The sequence below is a fragment of the Chenopodium album genome, chromosome 12 (assembly GCF_948465745.1).
Source record: "Chenopodium album chromosome 12, dcCheAlbu1.1, whole genome shotgun sequence".
Classification (NCBI taxonomy): Eukaryota; Viridiplantae; Streptophyta; class Magnoliopsida; order Caryophyllales; family Amaranthaceae; genus Chenopodium; species Chenopodium album.
The window spans coordinates 33317424-33333202 of NC_137845.1; positions in this window are offsets into that span (position 1 = coordinate 33317424).

A 15779-nucleotide genomic window follows, 5' to 3' on the forward strand; every position below is an offset into this window, starting at 1 on the left:
TTGAACGACTTCGCAAATACAATATGAGATTGAATCCAGCAAAGTGTGCATTCGGAGTTACATCAGGTAAACTCCTTTGCTATGTGATCAGTTCTCGAGGAATTCAAATAGATCCCACAAAAGTCAAGGCAATCATAGCCATGCCACCACCCAAGACTGAGAAAGAGATTCGAGGTTCCATCGGAAGGTTGCAATATATAAGTAGGTTCATATCAAAAATCACTGCGATATGTGAACCTATATTCAAGAAACTAAAGAAAAATGTTCCAGTTACATGGAATGATGATTGCCAAAAAGCTTTCGACAAGATCAAAGAATACCTGGCAAATCCACCCGTGCTAGCACCAACAATACCTGACTTTCCTCTTCGACTCTACTTTATGATCACAAGAGAAACGATGGGAGCAATGCTAGCACTAGAGATCGAAAGCAAAGAAAATGCAATCTATTATTTGAGTAAGAAGCTTCAAGGTTATAAGACCAGGTACACGCCACTTGAAAAGTTGTGTTTCGCACTTGTGTGGGCCGTATGAAGTTAAGACATTACATGCTCACTCATACAGTGCATGTCGCATCAAAGATGGATCCTCTCAAGTACTTGTTCAAAAAGGCAACACTCAATGGCAGATTATCAAGGTGGATAGTCAACCTTGCCTAGTTCGACTTGAAATTCATACCACAAAAGGCTATAAAAGGTTCTGCAGTTTCTGACTTCTTAGCAGATTTTCCACTAGAAGAAGTTGAGAAAAAAGAAGAAGAGTATGATTTCCCGACGAAGATCTACTCATGACGGAAGATGATAGCTGGACGCTCTATTTTGATGGAGCTTCGAACCAAAAGGGTTGTGGTGTAGGAGTCTTGCTCGTATCACCTAACGAAGAGCACATTCCCATTTCCATGAAGCTCGATTTTGATGTCACCAATAACGCTGCAAAATATGAAGCGTGCATCTTGGGATTAGAAACAGCTGTGGCCTTGGGAATTAAAAAGCTCATAATCAATGGCGACTCATCACTGATCATCAACCAGATCTCTAAGAGATGGAAAGTGAGAAATGAAAGTCTAGCTACATATCAAGCTCATCTGGAACTCTCACGGAGCAACTAGATGAAGTGGATTACACATACTTGTCTAGAGAAGAAAATCACTTTGCCGACGCACTAGCTAAGTTGGCATCGATGGTGCGAATTCCAAGAGACACAATCAAAATGCCATTGACTATAGAAAGAAGATATGAGCCAGCGTATGTTTATGCACTTGATGATGAACAAGAATCACAAGAAGAAGATGAAGAGCCATGGTATACAGACATCCTTAACTATGTGACAAAGGGAGAATACCCGCCTAACGTTGATAAAAGGGCACGCCGTGCTTTGAGGCTCTTGGCCTCACAATATGTGCTCCTCTGGGGAGAACTCCCCAAAAGGACCGCACAAGGTAGAAACCTCTTATGCATAGCTAAGAAAGAAGCGTATAGAATCATGGAAAATCTTCATGCCGGAATATGTGGAACACACGCTAAAATGTTAGTCCAAAAGATTCAACGACAAGGTTATTATTGGACTACCATGGGGAAAGACTGTCACGAATATGTCAAGAAATGTATGAAATGTCAAGTCTACGCAAATTTACAGCACGTTCCACCTTCACTTCTCTACACATACACTTCTCCATGGCCTTTCTCTACTTGGGGAATCGATATCATTGGGAAGATAACACCACCAGGACAAGGGGGACACGAGTTCATCCTTGTAGCAATCGACTATTTCACCAAATGGGTCGAAGTTGCTTCATATGCTAAATTTACGGCAAAACATGTAGCTCAATTCATCGAGAAAAAATCATATGCCGCTATGGTGTACCGCACGAAATGATCAGTGACAATGGAACGCATTTCCAAGCCGAGTGCGCCGAACTATTACAGAAATATCACATCAAACATCACAAATCATCACCTTACAGACCATAAACGAATGGTACGGTTGAATCGGCCAATAAGAATGTAAAAACTATCATCGAAAAGATGACGGAAAATTACAAAGATTGGTCGAGTAAGCTACATTTCGCTCTTTGGGGTTATCGAACTTCCGTTCGTACATCAACAGGGGCTACCCCTTTTTCTTTAGTCTATGGAGTTGAAGTCGTAAAACCAATCGAGTTAGAAATCCCTTCTCTACGGATAGCGTTAGAAAGCCAACTAGATGAAGTCGATTGGATTAAAGCGAGATATGATGAACTAGTCTTACTTGACGAAAAACGCTTGGCAGCTTTGCATCATGTCCAAATCTACCAATAGCATTAGGCACGGCACTTCAATAAAAAAGTCAAGACTAGCAATATCAAAGAAGGTGATTTAGTGCTTAAGGCACTGCGCAAAAATGTGTTATGTCCAAGAGGAAAATTTAGACCAAATTAGTCAGGTCCATACATTGTCAAGTCCATTTTGTCGGGCAGAGCGGCACAATTAGTAGACATGGATGGCAACGACTTCCATAATTTAACCAACTTGGATCAACTCAAGAAATTTTATGCCTAATTGCATGGGTTCAAGACCCGATAGAGCTACGTTTGGCCTGATTTCTTTTTAAGGATACGTAGGCAACCCCTCAAGGGGGCCCGACCACTTTAAAAATAAAAATCCCTCCTTCGTCAACCAAATACCGCACACAAAGCAACATGCAAAAAAGCCAAGAAAATCACACACCGTGCCACGTCAATACCCACCGCATCACGACGCAAATTACCGCAGCACGGCAGAGTTATGGCAGAAGTTTTGGATTTTGCATACGGCACGATGCACCGCGCCACGGCAAAAACCACCGCGTCGCGGCAAACACCACCGCACCACGGCAAAATACACCGCAATACGGCGGGATTTTGGCACAAAAATGCAGCATAGAAGCCCCCGTGACACAACAAAAATCACCGTGTCGCGACAAAAATGTGTCGTGTCGCGGAAAAAATCACCGTGACGCGGCAGACAGCTTTTCCGGGATTTTGCACTTTTGTTAATTGTTTTACGATTATTTCGTTCTTTCATTGCGTCCGACTTCTTGACTCGGATAAATTAAAAAAATAAATAAATAATAAAATAAAATAATAAAAATTCATAATAATTTTAATTTAGGCAAAAATAAATATGTTATTGTTAATGAAGTAAATGTCACTACAACTATTGGCATTATACGCCCTATTTAAAATTAAAACATAAATCATAAAAGCAAAGCAACATTGGTCTAGTCCTTCTTAGCCTTAGGAATTTCTTTTTTCTTTTCAACTAGGTCGGCCTTCACCATTAGTGTGTCCTTCGTAGCTCGAACCGTCACACCCCTAGTAGAGCTTTCACCCCTTTCACCTCTCTCAGGTTTCTTAGGATGTTTCTTTCTATACATCATCCTGTCTTTACCCTTTCCTTTTACCTAACTCTTCTTCTTAAGCATGATAGGAGTCTTAAACTCAATTCCTTGTGTTCTCGGACCAAGACGATCCTTCGGAGGTGCCTTCTTACTTCCAAGTCGTTCCTTCACATCACCGTCAAACCTACGCGATCCAACTCGCTCTCTCCTACTTCGAGGATTCAACCATGATTTGTATGCACTAAACAAGGGTGGAGGAGGTTGGTTACTCGCAGAAACGGTCCACAAGGGTCTTCCAATCCAATACATCTCGTACTTATGAACATTAATTTCATGCAATGATACTTCATGAGGGCTATCATTATAGCGTAAAACTACTTGTTCAAGTCCATATTGTCGCATCAATCGGGAAGGGCAATAAAAAGTCAATTTCGAGAGACTAGGAATACAAAAATACGGGGTATCATTCATCCCGACCATCCTAGTAAGCCTCCACCAAGGCACTACCCATCAAATGAAAATTCTCTCTTCGCAAAAAACAACTTCCTATCATCATAAGACATGTTTGCAGAGTAGTTTTTCTTCCTACAAACTAGATCATTGGGACCATACTTTTCGATATCGTCGGGGGCTTCAAAGAGTTCCAAACGCTCCATCAACCAAATCTAAAAAAAAAAAAAAAAAACAGGACAGATGATTAGTAAAAAAAAGATGGAGCACCATGACACGGCACACAACACCGTGTCGCGACAAGCAGTGCCGTGGCACGGTGCCGGCCACTTGTCACAGTTATCAAACAGAAGTTGTTTTTATCTGCAACAGTACTAGAGAGCCCTTCCAGATGGCTTTCTGGTCAGATTTTGCTTCGTCGAGACCACACAGAGTTTCCCCAAGGCATGTAGGCATAGGGGATCTTCCAAATTCAACATGTTCAAGCACAGATGCTAAGCTAGCATGTCCTACTCTACCGTTTGCAAATAAAAGCTTGCTAAACATGCAAAAAATATAAGCTCTCCTACGGTATACATGGTATGACTCAGAGACAGGACGATTGAAATATAAATTTGCAAGCTTTTCTAGATCTACCTCGTTACACACATAATTTTATTTAAATCTGGATCTGTCAGATTTAGATGACGCTCAAAATCCTAGTAATAATATTCACGCAGAGTAGACATTGCAACAAGAACTCTAGCAGGGAAGCCAAACATAGCACCAAATTCCTCCGGCAAAGGACATATTTCATCACAATCGAACTTGAAACAATGGGCTTCCGGACTCCAATAGTTTAAGGTTGCTCTCAGAAAATCATGTTCAAATGCTACATGCCTTAATGCTATCAAACCTCTGACATGAAACAACTCTAGCTCTCTTTTCTCTATATTGGTCAAAGAATATGACCAGTCACGCAATGTATTATCAAAATTCTGAGACATTATTATTGAAATATAAAATTTTAGCTATTTTATGTTTCGTAATTATGCATATCACGAATTAACTGGTCGTAATTTATAGCCAAAAGAGCCTAGAAACGCAAACAATTTATCTTATTCCACGCGCAAACACACCGCTGCACTATTTGCGCGCCACAACACGGTAAAATACACCGTGTCACGGGACAGATTGTCGTGACGCGGCAACATATTCCGTGACACGGTACTGGCCACGTGTCACGGTGGCTACCCGTTAACTTTTTTTTACCCTTGACCTATTTTTTCCGGATTTTTTTGTCATTTTCCTTACTCGTTTATCCTTCAAACTCCTTTTTTTCGAGTTTATTCCTAATAGAATTCTCCTTTTATTTTATTTTTACTTTTATTTTTATTTTCTTTTTAATATTTGGGGAAGTTGTAAAACTTGTCCCATTTCTTTTATTTTTATTTTCTTTTTAATTTTTGGGGAAGTTGTAAAACTTGTCCCATTTTTTATTTTATTTTTATTTTTAATTTTGGGAAATTTGTAAAACTAGTCCTATTTCTCTTATTTCTTTTTATTTTTAGGGAAGTTGTAAAACTTTTTCTCCATCCCCTTTTCGTTTTTTTTTCTCTTTTGGGAGAAGGTCGGTACCCTCCACTTACAAAAAAAATAAACGGTTTTTTTTCGCTCGATTCATTAATAAATACGCAATCACACACATATAGTCACAAGCAAACACTAACATACACATTAATCGAATAAATAAAGTGTCAAAAACAGAGATTGTGGATAAAATGTACAAGAATAAAACCCTCGGTCAAAAATCTCCAGATCTAGAAGAACTAGGATCAGTGTCATCACGAGACTGCAAGTAAGGGAATGGAGGACCAAAAAGGCCCTCCATCATCTGAGTACGAGGAGTAGTTGTTGGGGTTTGGTGAGTCCGACTCACCGCGGAAACAAACCCAAAACCAAGACCGCACTCGCAATAAATAAAACCATAAACATAATTAAATTAATCACATGATTAAGATAAGCTAATTACCCTTGACGCGTGCTTCGCTCCAAATGAGCTCTTACTTGAAAGCTTCAAGTCCCGCTCGCACGTAGACCTCCAACGAAGTCCACCCGCACCAACAAAACCGACTAGGTCCAATGTCTTGGAGTTAGCAAGACCCGACCAATAAAACCCGAGTAATAATATTGAGTTCAAAGGTTTTCACTAATTGTGATGCCTTTTCCAACTCTTACTCAAGCATCTTTCCCAATGCCCATACTTGGGTATTTATAGGAAATGATGGGAGTATCATTTACTCTCCCATCAATGTGGGATAGTATGATTTTTCCATTTTATTTTAAAGCTAAAATAAAATCAATAATCAAGCTAGTAATAAATCAACAAGTGGCAAGCTCATGTGAGTGGTTAGGTGAGGACCATTTGGAGAAGGGGGGGACCAAACTTGCTCCCCACTCCCTCTCCCATAACCGGCCACCTCACTCCCCACACACTCAAGGACCACAAGCCACATGGCACCCACCCTTGGGCACCAAGGCAGCCAAGGTGGGCTGCCATGTGCTGCTGTCCGTGGCAGCCACGCCCAGCAAGCCCAGCACTTGCATGCGGGCTGCTGCTGCTGCTGGCCAGCACGCCCAGCATGCTTGTGCGGGCTGCTGCTGCTGGCCTTGTGCCTTGGCCAGCGCTGCTAGGCAGCAAGCAATGGCCTAGCCATGCTGCTGCTAGCTGTTGCGAGCTGGCGCGCCTAGCGTGCTAGCTCCAGTAGCTTGTTGCGGCATGGCTTGCTAGCCATTGCGCGCACAAGGCTGCGCCTAGCATGCTAGCACGCACTAGGCAGCGCCTAGCCTTGCGATGCTAGCATGAGTGCGCTAGCACGCACCAGCCAGCCTAGGCTCGGCTTGGTGCGCATGCTAGCCACCATGCTAGGCCATACGCCCTTAGCACTCGGTTTGCTAGGGCATTCCGATGCTAGGGGTATTTTGGTCTTTTGTTGATTTATTACTATTTCTCGTCTCGTCTTTCACTATTTTTCGACTCGACTTCCGACGCTCGGTTTCGACGCTCTAAGCTCGAATTTCCGACGTCTAAATAAATATTACTCGGTCGACTCATTAATTCCTTCCGAATTAATTCGTCGTTTCGGTTTGTTGAATGCTTGGGTGTGACCCGAAGGGTTCAGTCAAGATTAAGCTGTAACATTAATTATCCATTAATATTACTGATCGGAAGCGGCCTCCACCCAGGCATTCCGATCACTTGACCTTACTGAATATATTAGCTTTCTAATAATTCTGAACCCGCTAACGGAATAGTACACTTGTTCGAAGGACACCATTCCTTTCAATCTCCCACTTGTCCTTCCGGACAAGTGCTCATTTTGTGTACAGCCCTTTCCTATGTCGCTTAATGTCTCTTCATGAACTATAAGGTAAGATTTATTTTGTCATCCTTATTACGTCCAGAAGTGTTTCCCGATTCCGAGTCCGACTGTCAATAAACAGATGATTTCTAAAATCCATCCGAGCACGGCCATGCATTTTACAGTCTCGCTCTACGAGAGGCCTTGAATACAACAAAGACATCTTCCCTATTTTACTAGGGGGACATTCCCAATCTTGTAATGTAGCTCCTCTTACTGAGAGGACCTAGCCGCCCGAGTGTTGCCGTTATAATCCCCTATTACGGCAGACGTTTGACAACATCAAAGCGAACTAGTACTCAAACAAGAGAACTCACAGTACTCATGGTCGAGGAAATAGGTTCCGATAGCCATAATGAGAAGTATACTTATGACAAATTTTTAATTTCTTAAAGTATTCTCATAGGTCGATCCAGTATGGTTCTAAACCAATACCTGTGCAAATGATTTATGACAACCATGTCCTCGTAGCACATGAAACGGTGCTATAAATCAGACTACACACTAATCTCAATTGGTCATTAATCGTCCATCGTTTAAATGACCTTGATTAGGGATAATTTTCGATTATAATATTCAACGTTCACTTAATAGGTGTTTCCTTACCAAGACTGGTCTTGATACCCTATTTTGAATATTCTCAGAATCGAATGGACTCATTATTTAATCCTAAACCACAATTAAATAGCATAACGGAGTAATAAAATGTTGCATGAAATTTTATATTACTCCAAAACATGAATGGTTTTCCTTAGTGTCTTACATTAACTTTTCTCAAAATTAACTAAAACACTAAACAAGGAAATCAAAGCCAGTCTCCTACATGCTTGATTCCCATTGCCTCAACGTGCTTGTTGTGCTTCACTTGAGGCAAAGGTTTAGTAAGTGGATCGGCTACATTGTCATCCGTTCCAACTTTGCAAATTCTGATTTCACCCTCTAATTTCCATTCTCGAATCATGTGAAATCGCCGCTTGACATGTTTGACCTTCTGATGTTCTCTAGGCTCTCTGGCCTGAGCAATAGCTCCATTGTTGTCACAATAGAGGGCTATTGGACCCTTTATAGAGGGTACAACATCAAGTTCGCCAACGAACTTACGAATCCAAACAGCCTCCTTAGCTGCTTCAGCAGCTGCCAAGTATTCGGCTTCAGTTGTAGAATCTGCAGTTGTACTCTGCTTTGCGCTCTTCCAACTAAACGCCCCTCCATTTAGACAGAACACATATCCAGATTGCGATTTGAAATCGTCTCTGTCTGTCTGGAAGCTTGCGTCGGTATAACCTTCCACAACCAAATCCTTTGTACCACCATACACCAGGAATTTATCCTTGTTCCTTTTCAGGTACTTTAGGATATTTTTGGCCGCAGTCCAATGCGCCTCTCCTGGGTCTGATTGGTAACGGCTCGTAGCACTCAAGGCATACGACACATCTAGCCTAGTACATATCATGGCATACATGATAGATCCAATAAGCGAAGCATATGGAATCTGATTCATTCTTACCCGCTCATCAGGTGTCTGTGGACACTGCTTCTTGCTTAGGGTTATGCCATGTGACATTGGCAGGTGACCTCTTTTGGCCTCCTCCATGCCAAATCGAGCAAGTACCTTATCAATATAAGTACTTTGACTCAATCCAATCATCCTTTTCGATCTATCCCTATAGATCTTGATGCCTAGTATGTACTGAGCCTCTCCCAAGTCTTTCATTGAAAAGCACTTTCCAAGCCAGGCCTTTACAGACTCTAACAACGGAATGCTGTTTCCAATGAGCAATATGTCATCGACATATAAGACTAGGAAGGCGATGTCACTCCCACTGACCTTCTTGTAAACACAAGATTCATCTGGATTCTTGATAAAACCAAACTTACTGATGGCTTCATCGAAACGCAGATTCCAACTTCTGCTTGCTTGCTTTAATCCATAAATGGACTTCTTAAGCTTACAAACCTTCCCAGCATTGTTTTGGTCGACAAAACCTTCAGGCTGTGTCATATACACAGTTTCTTCCAAATAACCATTAAGGAAGGCGGTTTTGACGTCCATCTGCCATATTTCATAGTCGTAATATGCAGCAATCGCTAGGAGGATCCGAACGGATTTAAGCATTGCAACTGGTGAAAAGGTTTCATCGTAATAAATACCATGAACTTGTCTGTAACCTTTTGCCACCAATCTAGCTTTGTAAATGAATACATTTCCATCTTTGTCGGTTTTCAACTTGAAAATCCACTTACATCCGATCGGTGTATAACCTTCGGGTAAGTCAACCAAGTCCCAGACTTGATTTTCAAACATGGAATCCATTTCAGATCTCATGGCCTCTTGCCATTTAGCAGAGTCGGTGCTTGCCATCGCTTGCTTGTAGGTTGCCGGTTCATCTCCATCCATAATCAGGATGTCCTGATTCTCGGTTAATACTAAACCAAGATATCTATCAGGTTGAGATCTCGGCCTCAGAGACCTACGTAGGGTAATGGATTGAGCATTTGCATTGTCGGTTCGACTTTGCACATTTTGATCATTTTGACCTGCGTCAACAGATGCTGTTTGAGCACTCTGACTGTCATTATGATTTTGTTGCTCATCCTCACGAACTTCGTCGAGTTCGATTTTCCTCCCACTTGTCATTTTGGAAAGGTGCTCCTTCTCCAAAAAGACACCATCGCGAGCAACAAACACTTTGTTCTCCGATTTGTTGTAGAAGTAATACCCTTTGGTTTCTTTTGGGTAGCCCACAAAGTAAACCTTGTCAGATTTGGGATGAAGTTTGTCAGAGATCAATTTCTTGACATATGCTTCGCATCCCCATATCTTTAGAAAAGATAACCTAGGAGGTTTCTTCGTCCATAATTCATATGGAGTCTTTTCTACAGCTTTTGATGGAGCACGGTTCAGTGTTAGTGCCGCAGTTAGAAGTGCGTGTCCCCAGAAAGAGATAGGAAGATCACTAAGACCCATTGTTGATCGTACCATGTCTAACAAGGTCCGATTTCTCCTTTCGGATACTCCGTTCCATTGTGGAGTTCCTGGAGGTGTCAATTCTGAAAGTATACCCTTTTCTTTCAGATGGTCATCGAATTCTTGGCTCAAGTATTCACCACCTCGATCCGATCGAAGGGCTTTGATTTTCTTGCCAAGCTGATTTTCAACTTCACTCTGAAATTCTTTGAACTTTTCAAATGATTCAGATTTGTGCGACATGAGGTAGACATAGCCATATCTACTATAGTCGTCTGTGAAAGTGATGAAATATCGATGTCCATTTCTTGTGGTTGAGCTCATTGGTCCACATACATCGGTATGTATAAGACCCAATAAGTCACTTGCCCTTTCTCCCAACTTGGAGAATGGCTGTTTAATCATCTTGCCTAATAGACATCCTTCGCAATTCTCAAACGATTCTAAATCGAAAGAGTCAAGAACACCTTCTTGTAGAAGTTTCTTGATGCGTTTGATGTTAATGTGGCCAAGACGACAATGCCACAAGTAAGTCTGATTTGACTCCATGGTCTTAGCTCTTTTGGTATCGTTATTCACATTATAAACTTGTTTGTCTAAAGAAAGCACATAAAGACCATTTTCAGAATGTGCAATACCATATAAAACATTATCGAGATAAAATGAACATTCTTTGTTCTTTACTCGAAATTCAAAACCTTTGGCGTCCAACGCCGAAATTGAAATAATGTTTTTGGTAATGTTAGGAACATAATAAACATTATCGAGTTCCATAACTAGCCCGGTGGGCAAAGACAAACTGAGAGTTCCTACGGACACGGCACCAATTCTAGCTCCATTGCCGACCCGGAGTTCAATCTCTCCCTTCTCTAGCCTTCTAGCGTTCCTTAGTCCCTGAGAATTGGAACAAAGGTGTAAGCCACATCCGGTATCTAATACCCATGATGTTAAGCTAGCGAAGTTAAAGTCTATAACGAATATACCTGATTTAGAAGCAACGGTTCCGTTCTTCTTATCTTCCTTGAACTTGAGGCAATCTCTCTTCCAATGTCCCTTCTTCTTACAGTAGAAACATTCGGAATCAGATTTAGAAGACGCTACCCTCTTATCCTTGGTAGCTTTAGACTTAGGCGGAAAAGTTTTCTTCTTACCTTTCCCCTTAAAGCCTTTCTTCTTCTTGCCCGAAAATTTGAACGGCTTACCCTTTTTAATCATGAGCATATCATGCTTTCCCTCATCCTTGAGCGATTGCTCAGCTTGTTTCAACATACCATGAAGCTCGGTGAGGGTTTTCTCCATGCTGTGCATATTATAGTTCATTTTGAACTGATCATAGCCTTTGTGCAGCGAGTGGAGAATGATGTCAATTGCCATCTCGGTTGAATACCCCGCATCAAGCCTTCCCATGTTTTCAAACAATCCAATCATTTTGAGTACATGTGGGCTGACTGGCTCTCCTTTCTTGAGCTTGCTCTCAAGGATCTGCCTGTGGGTTTCAAACCTTTCAGTTCGGGCCTGCTCTTGGAACATATTCTGCAATTCAGAAATGATCTCAAAAGCCGTCTCCTTTTCAAAGAAAGTCTTTTGAAGTTCAGGAGACATTGTGGCCAACATGATACATTTGACATCTCGATTGGCACTTTGCCATCGATTTAGGGCAGCTTGAGTCACCTCCTCATTGGGAGTCTCGGGCATTTCCTCATCAAGGACATATTCCTTTTGCTCTTGCATGAGAACAATTCGCAAATTCCTTTGCCAATCAAGAAAATTTGGCCCACTCAGTTTCTCCTTGTCGAGAATTGAGCGTAACGAGAATTGGTTGTTTGAGTTATTTGAAGACATGATTCTACAATTGAAAGAATTTAAAATGAAAAACCATTCATTATACTTAAATAAGATTGAAATCATGCATTTTAATCAAACTTATTTAAAAACGTCTTATTCACACATTAAAGATTGTCCCCAATTTTGGTGAGAATAAGTCGATTCCAAGATCCAAAGAAACAAAGAGTGGTTAAGCATGCTTTGGCTTGTCTTAACACTCAATCTCCTAAGGTAAGCAACGCTTTTCTAATTGCTCCAAGCCACTCTTGGTTGAATAAATCGTCGCATCCAATGCTCTCTAAACAATTTATTCACTTTGCCACGACATGTTAGGACTCCATCACTCATATCGTTGAGTATAACCAAAACCACTTGCATACCTAGTATGCCTTACGTTCCTTGGAGAAGTAGTGATGCCTCGCTTTGGCGTAGCCCATCACTACCCTCGTTCGGTTGGTAAGTGTGTTTTGGAATGGCAAGTTTTACTCAATTTTAAGGGACCTAGGGTTTCTATGTTGGTTGATTTAAGTGAACTTAATTAATCATCTCAACATTCGAAATCCTAACCATGCATCTAACATATAATTCAAATATATAAACATAAATATATATCGAAAACATAAATAGAGATGCATTTGGCAACTAGCATGACCCCTTGAGATCTTCAAGTCTTCAAAAGGTCTTCTTTTGCAACTTCATGGCTTCGTCTTCTAAGAACTCCGTCTTCAAGACTTGACCAAATAATATAATTGCTAGTTACTACGATTAGGACTAATCTAAATATTAAGGTACAAAAATACTCAACGGTTCGCAGACCGTATTTAGATTTACAAAAATACATCACGGATCACAGTCCGTATTTTCTATCCTAATCGGGCCCCACTAGTTGCCATTTCATAAAACCTGTGAGAGAGTTTTACATTCCATTCATCCATTCACTATCTGTGAATGGCCCATGCATTTTACAACGATCAAACAAGTAACAATGCATAAAACCGCGCGGGAACTAGTAATTAATCTAGGTGGTTAATTCAATTAACACGCCTAATTAAACTAGTCAAAGTTGTTTTAACCGGTTATGGTAATAACTAAGAGACGCTCCCACTAAATTCCGCATCCAATCTTAACTAATCCAATTAATTAAGTCGGTGAACCCAAATATTTGTCAAAATTAATTTTGCAAATGTCGCTCAAAAACCCGAGGCCTAGCCTCCAAAATTTTAATTAAATAAACAAAATAATTAAAATAATTAAAACGACAATCTAAGCAAAATTATGTATTCCATAATGTCTAAGTGCCTAGCACTAAGACTTGGAACCCAAAATTGCCCTTATTTACATATTAAGCAATGCTAAAATTAACTTTAAAATAGCATCGCCTTAATAACCCGGGGTTATTGTGCCAATTATGGGATCGTACGTACCGTACAACAAGCTCGTAACATACCCATTCGCACCCCCGCAACACCAAGCATGCCCATGGGTTGCTTGTGCTCGCACACGCCACGCCCAGCCAAGCCAAGCGTAGCAGCACGCACAGCGCGCACAGCACTATGCTGCTGCTGCGCCATGCTGCTGCTTTGTTGCTGGCTGGTGCGGTAAGTGGCTGGCAGCGAGCAGCAGCCCACGCCCTTCCTCGCACACACAGACGCACAGCACCACGCACCTAAGAACGAAGCACCCAGCAGCCTCGGCAGCCACATATGGGTTGCGTGAGCAGCCCAGCTGGCCGAGAGCTAGCTCGGGGATCTTAGGCCTCGTGTTGCGTGCTAATGCTTCGAAAATTATCGAATTTTGTGTGTGACATTATAAATCAATTCTAAATTAATTTTAGAATCAATTTTGAGGAAAAATGAAAAATAACAAGTCCAACTTAAATAATTCATCCAAAGCAATTAACCAAATTTATTACCAAGAATCATTCTTTAATAAAATTGGTTTAACTTGGTGTAACAAAATAAATTAGGGCATTTCTCACTATTAATTTAATCACTTTAAATTAATCTTGAGATTTTGACAAAATAAAAGGGAGTTGGAAAAATGAACATAAGTTCAATAAAGACTCCAACTTTAATACTTGTGACTTCATGAAAAATTATATCTTCCAATATGAAGATAAACCAATTTCTATCACAAGTTTTAAACTTTATGATTCCAATCAACTAAAAAATGATTAAATCAACAAAGTATAACCAAAATTCATGGAATTTAGTAACTCAAAGTTTCAATCACTTATCATAAGTAAAGATTGAATCTTTAATACTTGGAAGCATCAAAGAACAACTATTTCACACTCAATGCAATTAATTTGCAATTATGTGAAAAATAAAACCAAACTTTCAAGCACCAATTACTACCAAGTAATCATGCTTAAAGTGGTCTAAAAATTGCATATAAAATAAGGAAAGAACCATTTACATAACCACCATAAATATGCAATCAATTTTCAAGGTTAGAAAGACTTAAAATTTTTCGTCAAAACGAAAAATCCCTCGAAAAATGCATTTCTGGTCGTTTTCTGGCTAAAAACCGAGCCCTAAAAGGGTAAAACCACTTCCAGAACACCTTTTCCACCCAAAATTCACTATTTTTCGGTCGAAATCTGGGTTCATGGCTGAAGATAGCTCTAAAACGAGGTAAAATTTGAAAAACGAGTTACTAATATAATTAGCAACTTAAAACCAGAAAAAAAAGCCATAATAACACCTTGAAAATATTATGATTTTAAAATAAACGAGCGAGGCTCCGATACCGCTGTTGGGGTTTGGTGAGTCCGACTCACCGCGGAAACAAACCCAAAACCAAGACCGCACTCGCAATAAATAAAACCATAAACATAATTAAATTAATCACATGATTAAGATAAGCTAATTACCCTTGACGCGTGCTTCGCTCCAAATGAGCTCTTACTTGAAAGCTTCAAGTCCCGCTCGCACGGAGACCTCCAACGAAGTCCACCCGCACCAACAAAACCGACTAGGTCCAATGTCTTGGAGTTAGCAAGACCCGACCAATAAAACCCGAGTAATAATATTGAGTTCAAAGGTTTTCACTAATTGTGATGCCTTTTCCAACTCTTACTCAAGCATCTTTCCCAATGCCCATACTTGGGTATTTATAGGAAATGATGGGAGTATCATTTACTCTCCCATCAATGTGGGATAGTATGATTTTTCCATTTTATTTTAAAGCTAAAATAAAATCAATAATCAAGCTAGTAATAAATCAACAAGTGGCAAGCTCATGTGAGTGGTTAGGTGAGGACCATTTGGAGAAGGGGGGGACCAAACTTGCTCCCCACTCCCTCTCCCATAACCGGCCACCTCACTCCCCACACACTCAAGGACCACAAGCCACATGGCACCCACCCTTGGGCACCAAGGCAGCCAAGGTGGGCTGCCATGTGCTGCTGTCCGTGGCAGCCACGCCCAGCAAGCCCAGCAAGCCCAGCACTTGCATGCGGGCTGCTGCTGCTGCTGGCCAGCACGCCCAGCATGCTTGTGCGGGCTGCTGCTGCTGGCCTTGTGCCTTGGCCAGCGCTGCTAGGCAGCAAGCAATGGCCTAGCCATGCTGCTGCTAGCTGTTGCGAGCTGGCGCGCCTAGCGTGCTAGCTCCAGTAGCTTGTTGCGGCATGGCTTGCTAGCCATTGCGCGCACAAGGCTGCGCCTAGCATGCTAGCACGCACTAGGCAGCGCCTAGCCTTGCGATGCTAGCATGAGTGCGCTAGCACGCACCAGCCAGCCTAGGCTCGGCTTGGTGCGCATGCTAGCCACCATGCTA